The following is a 14,838-nucleotide window of genomic DNA, read 5'->3' as shown; positions in this document are numbered from 1 at the left end:
ATCTCTGACTTGTTTCGTTATTTAAATATTGAAAATTGTGACCCTTTGTGGGGCAGATATCAGAAGGGGTGGGCCGATAATAGACTCATTGTGAGAGAGTTACAAGAAGGAGTGGACGGATATATCTCACCTTTACGATAGGTCTTGTGTGAGTAGAAATATTGGGATGTGCCAAGTTTGAAAATAATCAAATTTATGCGATATCTGGGATCATTAATGTAAAGGTCAGGTGTGCCTTTTTCGTGTGTTTTTGCGATTTCGCTGGAGTTTAAAATGTTCGGAGTTTTGTAGAAATGTTCGTATTTTTATTTACATGCAATTATGATATATTTCACCCGCTAAATATTATTCGGTTAGCATCCAAAATTGGTAAGCTTCTGTCCAGCAGTAAAATTCTAGCACCATGCAAAATAATTGTGAACTTTAGAGCAACTGCTAAATAAAGAAATGTTTCTGTTTATGGTCCATTCCAATCCCTAAATACTTTCGATCATCTCCAAAAACAATAGGCTTCCAATCCCACCTTAAGCCCACGCCTAATTTCGTAAGGATTGGGCTGTAATCGTGACCTGTAATGTGATTATAATTTAACATGGACAGATAGACGGACGGACAAACATAGCTGGTTAGACTCTGTTCGCAAAATAAGAAGATCCATATATAGTCTCAACTCTAGTTTAGTAAAAACTTTCGGATTTGTTTTTGAAATTTTTTTCTAAAGGTAGGTATTTGTACCCTGATTCCGGGAAAGTATTTTTTCCTGGGATACGGACCCGGGCTTGCTCAAAACCTGGGTTAAACCTGGATCTACATTACCGATATGGATATGAATAAAAAATTCAATCCAATCCAACAAGTGATCACATATTTCGGTTATTTGAAACTATATGATAGTTATATCAAAATCATCAATTTTTGGTCCCGGATTTTTTAAAATCCCCCAAAATTCGAAAAAAAACCCCAAGTTTTTTTTTTAATTTGATGCTTTGGCCGGGGCTTGAGATTTTCTCTATTAGGTATGTTCAACACCGACTTCGCCAACCAAAGTTTTTCTAAGTAGAGGGCCTTCGGCCGGAGCTTGAAGTTATATTCTCAGTATATGTCCAATACAGGCTACGAGAAGTATAGTAAAGAGAAGTTAAAACGGTGGGTTTTAAAGACCCATTTCTCTGGCTCAAGGAAAGATAATAACGCATATTGTATGATTTTGGAAAGGTTAGAGTGTCAACTATAATTTGGCATACATTTCGTGAACTCCAAAAATGGGGATTCTTCCGGCTTTTGTAGAATTTTTAAAAAATCCGGGTCCAAAAAATCTATAGTTTTGATATAACTCACGAACCCCATCATGTGATCACTTGTTGGATAGGTATTTTCATTAGCTTTCAAATGATATCTGTTTTGAAGATCTGGGTCTAACACAGGTTTAAGGCCGGGATTTTCGCGTCAAATATTTGGGTATCTGCATTCGTCTCCCAAGAACAAATGCTTTCCCGTAAACCGGGTGCAAAATCCTACTTCTGAAAAATTAAAAAAAAAATAAGAGTTTTTACTGAAATAGAGTTAAGCCAAAGTTTCCCATGTCTTTGACTAATATTTCGAGGTGTTATAAAATCTTGAACCAACAAAGCTTATAATACCCTCAACATATAGTGTTGCAGGGTATAAAAATCATGTCAATTTGATTTAACTATGTATTAATTTGGATAAAAATTAAATAATGCTTTTGGTTTAATTTAATTTTCATTATTTTTTTTTTACAAATTAAGCATTGTTTTTAAATATTTGAAAAGACGAATATCAGACACACATTTTGAAGAATAATGTAATGCTTCACAATATCCTAGACATGTTACATAATATACAAATATGTGAACTCTTAGACGCTGTTTGTATTCCAAGAAACACATATCAAAAAACATAAACATCCACAAAATAAATCCATTGACGACGTTAAGTATATAAGTGTAAACAAGTGATTTTCAATTTCCCTTCCATGGAAAAGCGAAAAAAAACAACAAAATAAAACGTCAATAAACAAGAATTGACAAATCTAAAGTGAGATACGGGTTACGCATACACACCAAATGGTGAAATGTCAAGTGTGCGGAAAAGGAATTCTTAAATTATCGTCTTTTTTTTTGTCTTGGGAATTCTATTAGTGGTTGGGCTTAACAAAATATTCAGTGGGATTCGGGAAGAGTATGGAGGGTGTAAGCAATGTATATTATAAAATCAATGAACAATTCTTAGAAATCCAAATATGTATGGTTAAAAAATATGTAAAAAATGCAACAAAGAAGCGGATGGAAATCGTCAGACATAGCATACATACGTTTAAAATTTAAAAGGTTTAACAACATTAAAATTGGTTGAACATAGTTTCTTATTTTTTGTTTTTAATGTATACTAATAAACGCAGGAGATGAAAACATATACGAAAATTATTATTTTAAGTGAAGATCTAATTATTATATTATTTAAAGACTGAATTTTATAAAATAAACAGTCAAATGATATTGTAATAGAGATTGCCTATAGGTATATTTGCAAAAATAATTATTAGTAAATTACCAAAATATATGAAAAAATATGTAAAAACAAGTAAGCAAAGGCTACAATCGAGCGGGGCCGACCGTTGAATACCCTACAACACTATAATAAACGATACAGTTTATATAGATATTGTGACAAATAATAAAAGAAAACCATCAGGTTTCGTTCTCTAATGTTCAAATAATAGCAACTTAAACTAATTTGCTCATTTCCAATTTATTGGTAGATGTTGGACTTAAATGGTCTTCCTAGATCTGGAACCAATATTTCCCAAAGACCTATAATCTCTCAGAAGTGGAAAAGATTAACATTTATTATTGGTTTTTGACTGAAACGCATCTATATGAGATACAGACATTTGACTATATTCTTCAATGAAATCAGCGTTAACGAAATAGTCAGAAGTGCGTCTTTCCTGTGTTTGTGAATTCTCCAAAAAGTCACAGGAATGGACATTTTCGTATTTGTCTACAAACTGCTTGGCTTTTGCAATGTCCGGTAACCCTCATTCAAATGTGCGTGAGGATCGGGGGATAATTACGACCTCCTGACAATTTTGCAGTTTTTTGGTCAATTTCAACCCCTAAATATATGGCGATCATCTCCAAAAAGAGTAGGCTTCTATTCTGACCCTCATCTTATCCCCATGCAAAATTTCGTAAAGATCGGGCCATAAATGCGATCTGCATATGATATCCTAACTACTTAGTTTTGTTAGCTGTAGAAATATTACCAAATGTTTAATTCAAAATGAAAATATGCCAAAAATATGACAAAATGGAAAAAATATGAGAAAATGTTACAAAATCAATATTTTCATGTTTAGAGAGATATTTTTATGCGATTTTTTAGACGTTTTTTCTTTCCTGCCAAGGGACAGTTCAGCCGTTCTCGACATATAAGAGATCTTTCAAGCATATCTTCTTGGATAGACATATATATCGCACATATTTTGCTATATATCTGTTTTGTTGGATGTTAACATCAATGTAAAGATCACAAGTAACCTTGTCATGGCTTTGTGATTTCGCCGGGATTTAAAATATTCGCGGTTTAATGAAATTTTTTTAATTTTTTCAACAAAAAAGATATGGTCTATTTTACCCGCTAAATATTATCCGATGACCACCCAAATTGGTAGGCTTCTTCCCCGCCCTAAACTCTAGCTACATGCGAAATTCCGCGTTGATTGGTCTATAATTGCGACCTGTATAGCTACTGCAAAATCCGACATTTTTTCAGTATTTGGTCCATTTCGACCCCTAAACATTTGGCGATCATCTCCAAAAGAAATTGGGTTCTATTCTGACCCTAGCCCCACCTCCATTCTAAATTTCGTGAAGATCGGGCCATAATTGCGACCTGTAGAGTGATTACAAATTAACATGGACAGACGGACAGACGGACGGACGGACATACATAGCTAGATCGACTCAGCTCGGCGAGCTAGGAAGATCCATATATACTTTCCTATGTGGGAAATCAATATTTCGTGGTGTTACATAATTTTTGGCCCAATCAAACTTATAATACCCCCAACACATAGTGTTGTAGGGTATAACAAGTAAGCAAAGGCTACAGTCGAGCGGGGCCGACCGTTGAATACCCAACAACACTATAATAAACGATACATTTTATATAGGCGAGATACTCGAAAGAATTCCACAAGATATTGTGACAAATTATAAAAGAAAACCATCAGGTTTCGTTCTCTAATTTTCGAATAATAGCAACTTAAACTAATTTGCTCATTTCCAATTTATTGGTAGATGTTGCACTTAAATGGTCTTCCTAGATCTGGAACCAATATTTCCCAAAGACCTATAATTTCTTAGAAGTGTATTTGTGAATTCTCGAAAAAGTCTCTGGAATGGACATTTTCGTATTTTGTCTACCAAAGTTGGCAAACTATTTCACACATTGAATATTTTTGGATGGCCATCCAAAACTGCTTGGCTTTTGCAATGTCCGGTAACCGCCTTTCAAATGTGCGTGAGGATCGGGCGATAATTACGACCTGCCGACAATTTTGCAGTTTTTTGGTCCATTTCAACCCCTAAATATATGGCGATCATCTCCAAAAAGAGTAGGCTTCTACTCTGACCCTCATCTTATTCCCATGCAAAATTTCGTAAGGATCGGGCCATAAATGCGATCTGTATATGATATCCTGATATCCTAAATACTTAGTTTTGTTAGCTGTAGAAATATTACCAAATGTTTAATTCAAAATGAAAATATGCCAAAAATATGACAAAATTGAAAAAATATGAGAAAATTTTACAAAATCAATATTTTCATCTTTAGAGAGATATTTTTATGCGATTTTTTTAGACGTTTTTTCTTTCCTGCCAAGAGGCCATTCTGAATTAATGAGAACTGTCGAAATCAGTTCAGCCGTTCTCGACATATAAGAGATCTTTCAAGCATATCTTCTTTGATAGACATATATATCGCTCATATATCCGACTTGTTGGATGTTACCATCAATGTAAAGGTGAGAAGTAACCTTCTCATGGCTTTGTGATTTCGCCGGGATTTAAAATATTCGCCGTTTTAATGAAAAATTTTGAATTTTTTCAACACAAAATATGTGGTCTATTTTACCCGCTAAATATTATCCGATGACCACCCAAATTGGTAGGCTTCTTCCTCGTCCTAAACTCTAGCTACATGCTAAATTCCACGTCGATTGGTCTATAATTGCGACCTGTATAGCTACTGCAAAATCCGACATTTTTTCAGTATTTGGTCCATTTCGACCCCTAAACATTTGGCGATCATCTCCAAAAGAAATAGGGTTCTATTCTGACCCTAGCCCCACCTCCATTCTAAATTTCGTGAAGATCGGGCCATAATTGCGACCTGTAGAGTGATTACAAATTAACATGGACAGACGGACAGACGGACAGACGGACGGACGGACATACATAGCTAGATCGACTCAGCTCGGCGAGCTAGGAAGATCCATATATACTTTCCTATGTGGGAAATCAATATTTCGTGGTGTTACATAATTTTTGGCCCAATCAAACTTATAATACCCCCAACTCATAGTGTTGTAGGGTATAACAAGTAAGCAAAGGCTACAGTCGAGCGGGGCCGACCGTTGAATACCCAACAACACTATAACAAACGATACATTTTATATAGGCGAGATACTCGAAAGAATTCCACAAGATATTGTGACAAATTATAAAAGAAAGCGTAAATATTGAGCAAATGTCCCTGGTCAAAAAACTAAAGGTAATACCTGGGCAGTACTCTTTGACATAATTTCAAAGCGAAATCTTCCAAAATGGATTTGGACATGAGGATGCCTCTACCGTACAGGGTGAATGAAAAACTGTAACAAACTTCAAATCGCTGTCATTTCTAGGCCACTCGTCCGACAGATGTTAAAATTTTTCCAGTGACAGCTCATTATATTGTTTGCAAGCGTACAAAAGAATTTTGGAGAATTTTCCAGAAAAAAAGTTAATCGTGATGGAATTCAAGCGTGATAGTGTGATTTCTTTGTATTTGGCTGGAAAACCACAAGTGGCTATCCTTAGAGAACTCCAGCATTTAAATGTGAGTAAATCGTTTGTGTCTCGTACCATCGCTCGTTACCGTGATACTGGTAGTGTAGCACAACGTCAAGGAAGTGGACGGATTAAAACAGCAACATCAGCAGAAATGGTTCGAAAAGCAGAAATGTTAAAGAAGCGACTTGATCAAACCCCGCGTCGCAGTGGCCGAAAAACGGCTCATGAGCTTAACATATGGCAATATTCCATTCGGCAAATATTGAAAAATTAGCTCCGGGTTAAGCCATTGAAATTCCAAAAAGTGCAAGAACTTACAGGGTAACAGGAAGAAAAGAGCTTAAGAGTTGCATAGCTTGACCGAAAGTGGTGAACTGCCGAATTTGGTTTTCTCCGATTAGAAAACATTCGTTGGCCAACAGTTTGTAAACAAACAAAATGATCGTGTTTACTTGCCAAAGAGGTCAGCTGAAAATGTGCACCTTCGGTTGGACACCAGAATGAACTCAATCGCCGGCCATGGTGATGATGTTGGCCGCCATAACAGCCGATGGTCTCTCTTGGCTCGTATTAATCGATAGTGGCATCAGAATAAATGCCGATTATTATGGCGAAAATATTTTGAAGGGTGTACCAAAGCCTTGGGCACGCAAACATTTTGTCCGTAGACCTTGGTTACGAAATAAGGTTCCTCTCTTCATTTCCAGCGCACAATGGTACTAAAATCTTTGGATACCAATCCGTTGGACTATTGTGTCTGGAGTATTTTGGAAAGCAAAGTGTGGATCACCTCAAACAAGCGCTTCGCCAAATATCGGGAGGTACCGTTATATGGGGGCTACACCAAAACGTGGACCTATAATTACAATGTTGCGCCGCACGAACTAGGACCCATTATGACCCACAAATACCAATTTTTAGACAAATCAGTGAAAAAATGTGGCAAAAACCATCAAAATACCGAATATCGGGAGGTACCGTTATATGGGGGCTATACCAAATCATGGACCCATACATGCAATGTTTCGCCACTGGAGCTGGAACCCATTATGACCAACAAATACCAATTTTCAGACAAATCCGTGAAAAAATGTTGCAAAAATCATCAAATTACCGAATATCGGGAGGTACCGTTATAGGGGGGCTATTCCAAATCATGGACCCATACATGCAATGTTTCGCCACCGGAGCTGGAAACCATTATGACCAACAAATACCAATTTTTAGACAAATCCGTGAAAAATGTGGCAAAAAAAAATAAAATACCGAATAACGGGAGGTACCTTTATATGGGGGCTATACCACAAAGTGGACCTATACATGCAATGTTTTGCCACACGCTCAGGGACCCGTTATGACCTACAAATACCAATTTCCAGACAAATCCGTGAAAAAATGTGGCATAAATCATCAAAATGCCGAATATCGGGAGGGTCCGTTATATGGGGACTATACCAAAACGTGAACGGATATATCTCATTTTCAATACCAACCATCCTAGACACAATGCAAATAGCTCTGCTAAATTTTGACGCTCTACGTCAAATAATGTGGGCTGTATCGTGATTTCAACAGACAGACAGACAGACGGACATCGTTAAATCGACTTAGAATTTTATGCTGATTATGAATATATATACTTTATGGGGTCTAAGACGAATATTTAAGGATGTTACAGACGGAATGGCAAAGTTAATATACCCTCCTTTCCAAGGTGGAGGTGGAGGGAAAATTATGACCTTTGACATTGTTGCAGTTTTTTTTTATCTCACCCTGTTATTCTTCTTCTTAAATTAAATGATTTTATAAGTTGTACACATCTTAATTTAATTGTAATTGGTAAAACTTTTCTTAGTTACGCTTTATGAAGTTTCTTTAGCAACTGGTTGCCAACAATGTCTTGTCAAGGACGAATTTATTACGAGAAAATAAATTGAAACTTTCAAGGTTTCTTCTCAAATATATATTGAGATGATTGATATTATTTCAATTTTTGTTCTTTTTTATACCCTACAACACTATGTGTTGGGGGTATTATAAGTTTGATTGGGCCAAAAATTATGTAACACCTCGAAATATTGGTTTCCCACATAGGAAAGTATATATGGATCTTCCTAGCTCGCCGAGCTGAGTCGATCTAGCTATGTATGTCCGTCCGTCCGTCTGTCCGTCTGTCCGTCTGTCCATGTTAATTTGTAATCACTCTACAGGTCGCAATTATGGCCCGATCTTCACGAAATTTAGAATGGAGGTGGGGTTTGGACCAGAATAGAACCCTATTGCTTTTGGAGATGATCGCCAAATGTTTAGGGGTTAAAATGGACCAAATACTGAAAAAATGTCGGATTTTGCAGTAGCTATACAGGTCGCAATTATAGACAAATCGACGCGGAATTTCGCATGTAGCTAGTGTTTAGGGCGGGGAAGAAGCCTACCAAATTGGGTGGTCATCGGATAATATTTAGCGGGTAAAATAGACCATATCTTTTGTGTTGAAAAAATTCAAAATTTTTCATTAAACCGCGACTATTTGAAATGCCGGCGAAATCACAAAGCCATGACAAGGTTACTTCTGATCTTTACATTGATGTTAACATCCAACAAATCGGATATATAGCAAAATATGTGCGATATATATGTCTATCAAAGAAGATATGCTTGAAAGATCTCTTATATGTCGAGAACGGCTGAACTGATTTCGACAGTTCTCATTAATTCAGAATGGCCTCTTGGCAGAAAAGAAAAAAACGCCTAAAAAATCGCATAAAAATATCTCTCTAAAGATGAAAATATTGATTTTGTAAAATTTTCTCATATTTTTTCAATTTTTGTCATATTTTTGGCATATTTTCATTTTGAATTAAACATTTGGTATTATTTCTACAGCTAACAAAACTAAGTAGTTAGGATATCAGGATATCATATACAGATCGCATTTATGGCCCGATCCTAACTAAATTTTGCATGGGGATCAGATGAGGGTCAGAATAGAAGCCTACTCTTTTTGGAGATGATCGCCATATATTTAGGGGTTGAAATGGACCAAAAAACTGCAAAATTGTCAGCAGGTCGTAATTATCGCCCAATCCTCACGCACATTTGAATGGGGGTTACCGGACATTGCAAAAGCCAAGCAGTTTTGGATGGCCATCCAAAAATATTCAATGTGCGAAATAGTTTGCCAACTTTTGTAGACAAAATACGAAAATGTCCATTCCAGTGACTTTTTGGAGAATTCACAAATGCAGGAAAGGCGCACTTTTGACTATTTCGTTAACGCTGATTTCGTTGAAGAATGTAGTCAAATGTCTGTATCTCATATAGATGCGTTTCAGTCAAAACCCAATAATAAATGTTAATCTTTTGCCACTTCTGAGAGATTATAGGTCTTTGGGAAATATTGGTTTCAGATCTAGGAAGACCATTTACGTGCAACATCTACAAATAAATTGGAAATGAGCAAATTCGTTTAAGTTGCTATTATTCGAAAATTAGAGAACGGAACCTGATGGTTTTCTTTTATTATTTGTCACAATATCTTGTGGAATTCTTTCGAGTATCTCGCCTATATAAACTGTATGGTTTATTATAGTGTTGTAGGGTATTCAACGGTCGGCCCCGCTCGACTGTAGCCTTTACTTACTTGTTTTCTAATTACTTCTTCGACCAGAATTTGGCAGACGCAATTACTTTTAAATTTTATGAATTTTTGTGACACATGATTTCGGAGATCACAAAAATTCGTTGGAATTGGAAACGACATTTTCTCGATAATTTCGCAAATTGTCTAGAGTTACAGAAATTAGAAATTAATTTGCAATTTCCTTTGATGCTGGTAAATTAAAATGTGCTTGTCACGACAAGGATACCAAAGAATTGATCTCTTAGGTTATCTTCTTCAAAATTAAATTATTTCTCATTTGGGTGTATGACGTACATACATCCCCCTCCCCTGTTTCCTCGTCTAGATATGAACATATTCCGCGGAAAACAAATGCAAATACCTAAAATTCCGCAAACTTAATTGGGAAATTAGTTAATTAGAGACCGCAACAAATTCCTTGTCGTTCAAGATGTCGCTCGTAACGAATTTCAAAGTTTGTGCCGTATTTAAGGCTAAAAGTTTCCGAAACTTTTTCTTGCGTTTAATTTTCAAAAACCCGTCTTCCTTCGTCAACAGCCCACACACATCCAACTGACTAATTAGTCAGAAATACTAATTAAATTTTCATAAAAATGAAACAAGCGGATGCAACCTCCAAGCGACGTACAAACATACACACATTTGTATGACATGACACACAAGTGTAGATAATATCTGAACTTCATGGAAATTCATAGAACCGTTGATGTTCTTCTATGGCCGCCGCAAAAGTTCAAAAGATGAGAAATGATGATTTGATCTATTGGCTGTGGTTGTGGCAGGCAGCTATGCGTATTCGTTGGTAGGCCACATACGCTCAAAATGCATCAATATAACGCTTGAGTGTTCTAGGAAGAATATACGTAATTTTGATGGGGCAAATAGATGAACTGAATAGCTTGTGATAGTTTAAAGCATCGCTTGACCAAGCGCGTAGCATTTGGATACATTTCCTTCAGGTAAAGAAAGGTCGGTTTCAAATTCTGGGAAATCTCCAAATTTTACTTAAGAATGTCGTCAATTCAAATAAATTTGAAGTTTCAAATACCAAATTTTGAATGGACATTGAAATAATATTTCGATGCCACCTCTTCAATATTTCTGGGGAAAGATGGCACTGTACCACAGAATAGAACTTTTTTCCAAAATTATAAAAGAAGAATCACAGCTTATGAATGCGAAACTAAAATAGACGCGAAAATGGAGTTAGAGTTTAGATGTGGGCAAAAACCTACCAATTTGGGCAGCCATCGGTCAATAATTAGCGGGTAAAATATACCCTTACTTTTATGTAAGAAAATAGGAAAATTTCCACTAAACCGCCAATATTTTCAAGGATCACCTCTGACCATTACAGTGATGCCAATAGCCAAGAAATCGGATATATAGCAAAATAGGAACAATATATATGTAAAAGAAATATAACTTTTTCATTCTGCTTATAAGACAAGAACCACTGGGCCGATTTTCACAATTCCCATCAATTCGGAATGGTCTCTTGCCAGAAAATAAGATAAAATCTAAGAAAATCGCGGATAATTTTACCAATAAAAAAGTGAATCTTTTGTGCAATTTTTTCAATTTTGTCATGTTATCGCATGCGATTTTTTTAAATTTGACTTACAATTTTGATTTGTAAATTTTCTAAATTTTTATACCCCGCAACATTACCTTTTTAGGGTATAATATGCATGTCGCAATTATCGTCCGATCCTCACGAAATTTGTCATTGAGGTAGGGTTAGGGTCAGAATTAAAGGCTAGTGTTCTTAAGATGTACATTTAAGGGTGCAATGGACTAAAAATTTTAATTTTTTCCAATTTTGTAGTCGCTCTATAGGTCACAATTGAAACTAATCGACACAGAATTTCGCATCAGAAGAGAGTTAAAGTCAGGGAAGAAGTCTAGCATTTTGGATGACTGTAAAATGGACCAAAACTTTCGTGTGGAATTGTTTTTATTACTAAACAACACTACGTAGTGCGTAAATATTGGCCAAATTCTCCGGGTCAAAAAACTAAGGGTAACCTCTGGGCGGGGCTCTTTGAATTTATTTCAAGAACGAAATCTTCCAAAATGGATTTGGATATAAGAGGAGTTCGAACATATTGTAGTGTTGTAGGGTATCACATGGTCGGCCCCGCACGATTATAGCCTTTACTTACTTGTTTAAATCTACAAATATATAAAATATTTCCTTGAAATGCCTGGAGTCAGAATAGAAAACTTTCGTTTTGGTAGAAGCCAGCAAAATATTATTGGGAACGGAATGGACTTATTGTTTTTGAAGATGATCGCAAAATATTTAGGGCTGAAATCTATAAAAAAAAGAAAAATTCCTGATTTTGCAGTTGTTCCACATGCCACAATTATATGCCACTCGACGTAACTTAGTTTGGAGCTATGGTTTAGGGGTGGACAGAAGCCTGTCAATTTGAAATATCATCGAATAATATTTAGCGGGTGAAACAGACAATAAATTTTATATGAAAAATACGAAAATTTCCACAAAATGTAGAAAGATTTGTATTTCAGCGAAATCACAAATACCTTAAAAGGTCATTTCTGACCGCTACATTGATGCTGATATCTAAGATATCGCGGATATAGCAATGCAATCTCATATTCAGGGTGAGATGAGAAAACTGCAACCAACTTCAGACTGCTTTCATTTCCATGCCACTCGTCCGACAGCTGTTAAAATTATTCCAGTGACAGCCTATTATATTGTTTACACGCGTACAAAAGCATTGTGGTGAGAATTTTCCGGAAAAAATTAGTTCGTGATGGAATTCAAGCGCGATGATGTGATTTCTTTATATTTGGCTGGAAAACCACAAGTGGCTATCGTTAGAGCACTCCAGCATTTAAATGGGAATAAATCGTTTGTGTCTCGCACCATCGCTTGTCACCGTGACACTGGTAGCTTAGCCCGATGTCAAGGAAGTGGACGGAAGAAAACAACAACTTCAGAAGAAATGCACCGAAAAGTAAAGGAGCGACGCCGCAGTGGCCGAAAAATGGCTTGTGAGCTGAATATATCGCAATATTCCATTCGGCAATTATTGAAAAATGAGCTCGGAGTAAAGCCATTGAAAGTACAAAAAGTGCAAGAACCGGAACAGATATAAAATAGACTCAAAAGAGCTAAAGAGTTGCATCGCTTGGCCGAAAGTGGTGAACTGCCGAATTTGGTTTTCTCCGATGAGAATACATTCGTTCTCCAGCAGCAGAATTTGAATCTCTCCGATGAGAAAAAAATCGTTGTCCAGCAGTTTATAAATAAACAATATGATCGTGTTTACTTGCCAAAGAGGTCAGCTGAAAATGTGCACCTTCGGTTGGGTACCAGAACTCAAGCGCCAGCCATGGCGATGGTGTGGGCCGCCATAACTGCTGATGGTCGTTTTTCGCTCGTATTAATCGACCGTGGGATCAGAATTAATGCCGAATATTATCGCGAAAATATTGTGGAGGGTTTATTAAAGCCTTGGGCACGCAAACATTTTGGCCGCAGATCTTGGACATTCCAACAGGACTCAGCACCATCGCACTCAGCACGCGCCACCCATGAAAGGTTACAAAATTAGTTTCCTCGCCCTCATTTCCAACGCATAATGGCCACCAAAATCTCCGGATACCAATCCGTCGGACTATTGTGTCTGGGGTATTTTCAAAAGCAAGGTTGACACTAAAAAATTCCAAATTGTCGATCACCTCAAGCAAGCGCTTCGCCGGGAATGGGCCAAAATACCGCAGAGTAAGATTCGGGCAGCTTGTGACGATTTCATGGGCCGTTTGAAGGCCATAATTTTTGCCAAGGGTGGCCAAATCGAACAAATCTAAACTCATTCTATAATGTGATTAAAAATTAAAAAAAAGTTAAAAAGCAGTAAGTTCGGCCGAGCCGAACTTTGAATACCTCCACCATTTGGAACGAATTTGGAAATTTTCCAAAAATAAAATTCGTTAAAAGTTCTGTTTAAATCTTAAAAATACCGAATATAGCCGTTATATTGGGGTCCTTACGACGTGAACCTACATAAGCATTGTTTGTCATGAGCCATTACCATATTCAAATTCGAGACGTGAAATAAACGGTGAATATGAATGAATCGGAGCTATTTCTCTCTCACAGGTTGTAGCATCCATTACAAACTTCAAATACAACATCTCAAACAATTTCGGTGAGTATTGTACCTATTATCGTCAAAATACCGAATATAAGGAGGTATTGATATATGGGGCTATACGAAGACGTGGACCTGCATTGACAATTTTCTGTCACAGACTGTAGTTCCTATTAAAAACGCTAAAATCATCAAAATACCGAATATTGGGAGGTACCGTTTATACGATGACGTGGACCTGCACAGACAATTTTCTGTCTTAGGCTGCAGTATATATTTGGAACTTCAAATACCAAATATCAAACAATTCCGGTGAATAATGTCGCTAAACTCATCAAAATACCGAATATCCATGTACTGTGTTATGGTGGCTATATGAAAAACATGTCTGCAGGACTTTTGTTATTGAAAATGTGTGATGTAGGGCCACGTTTTGGTATAGCCCTCATATAATGGTACCTCCCTTTTTCGGTATTTTGGTATAGCCCCCATATAACGTACCTCTCGATATTCACTATTTTGATGATTTTAGCGATATTATTCACCGAATTTTTTTTCAAATTTGGTATTTGAAGTTCGTAATGGATACTACAGCCTATGACAGAAAATTGTCTGTGCAGGTCCACGGTTTATAACTCCCATGGTACCTCCCTATATTCGGTATTTTGACGATTTTAGCTAAATTATTCACCGAATTTTTAAATCAAGTTTCGGATTTAAATATTGTAATGGTTTATGACAGATGTGGACTAAGCAGGTTCACGTCGTCGTACAGACCTTAATATAACGGCAATGGCTACTTTCGATATTTTTAAGATTTCAACAGAATTTTTAACGGATTTTATTTATTTTTTTAATTGGCAAAATCGTTCCAAATGATGGAGGGTATTCAAAGATCGGCCTGACCGATCTTATAGCTTTTTTACTTATTTTATCTCACCGTGCATATTGCATTAAAATGTCATTTAACGGGTTTCTTTCA

Source organism: Musca domestica, unplaced genomic scaffold, assembly GCF_030504385.1.
Source record: "Musca domestica strain aabys unplaced genomic scaffold, Musca_domestica.polishedcontigs.V.1.1 26, whole genome shotgun sequence".
NCBI classification, from domain to species: Eukaryota; Metazoa; Arthropoda; class Insecta; order Diptera; family Muscidae; genus Musca; species Musca domestica.
This window is presented reverse-complemented; position numbering follows the sequence as displayed.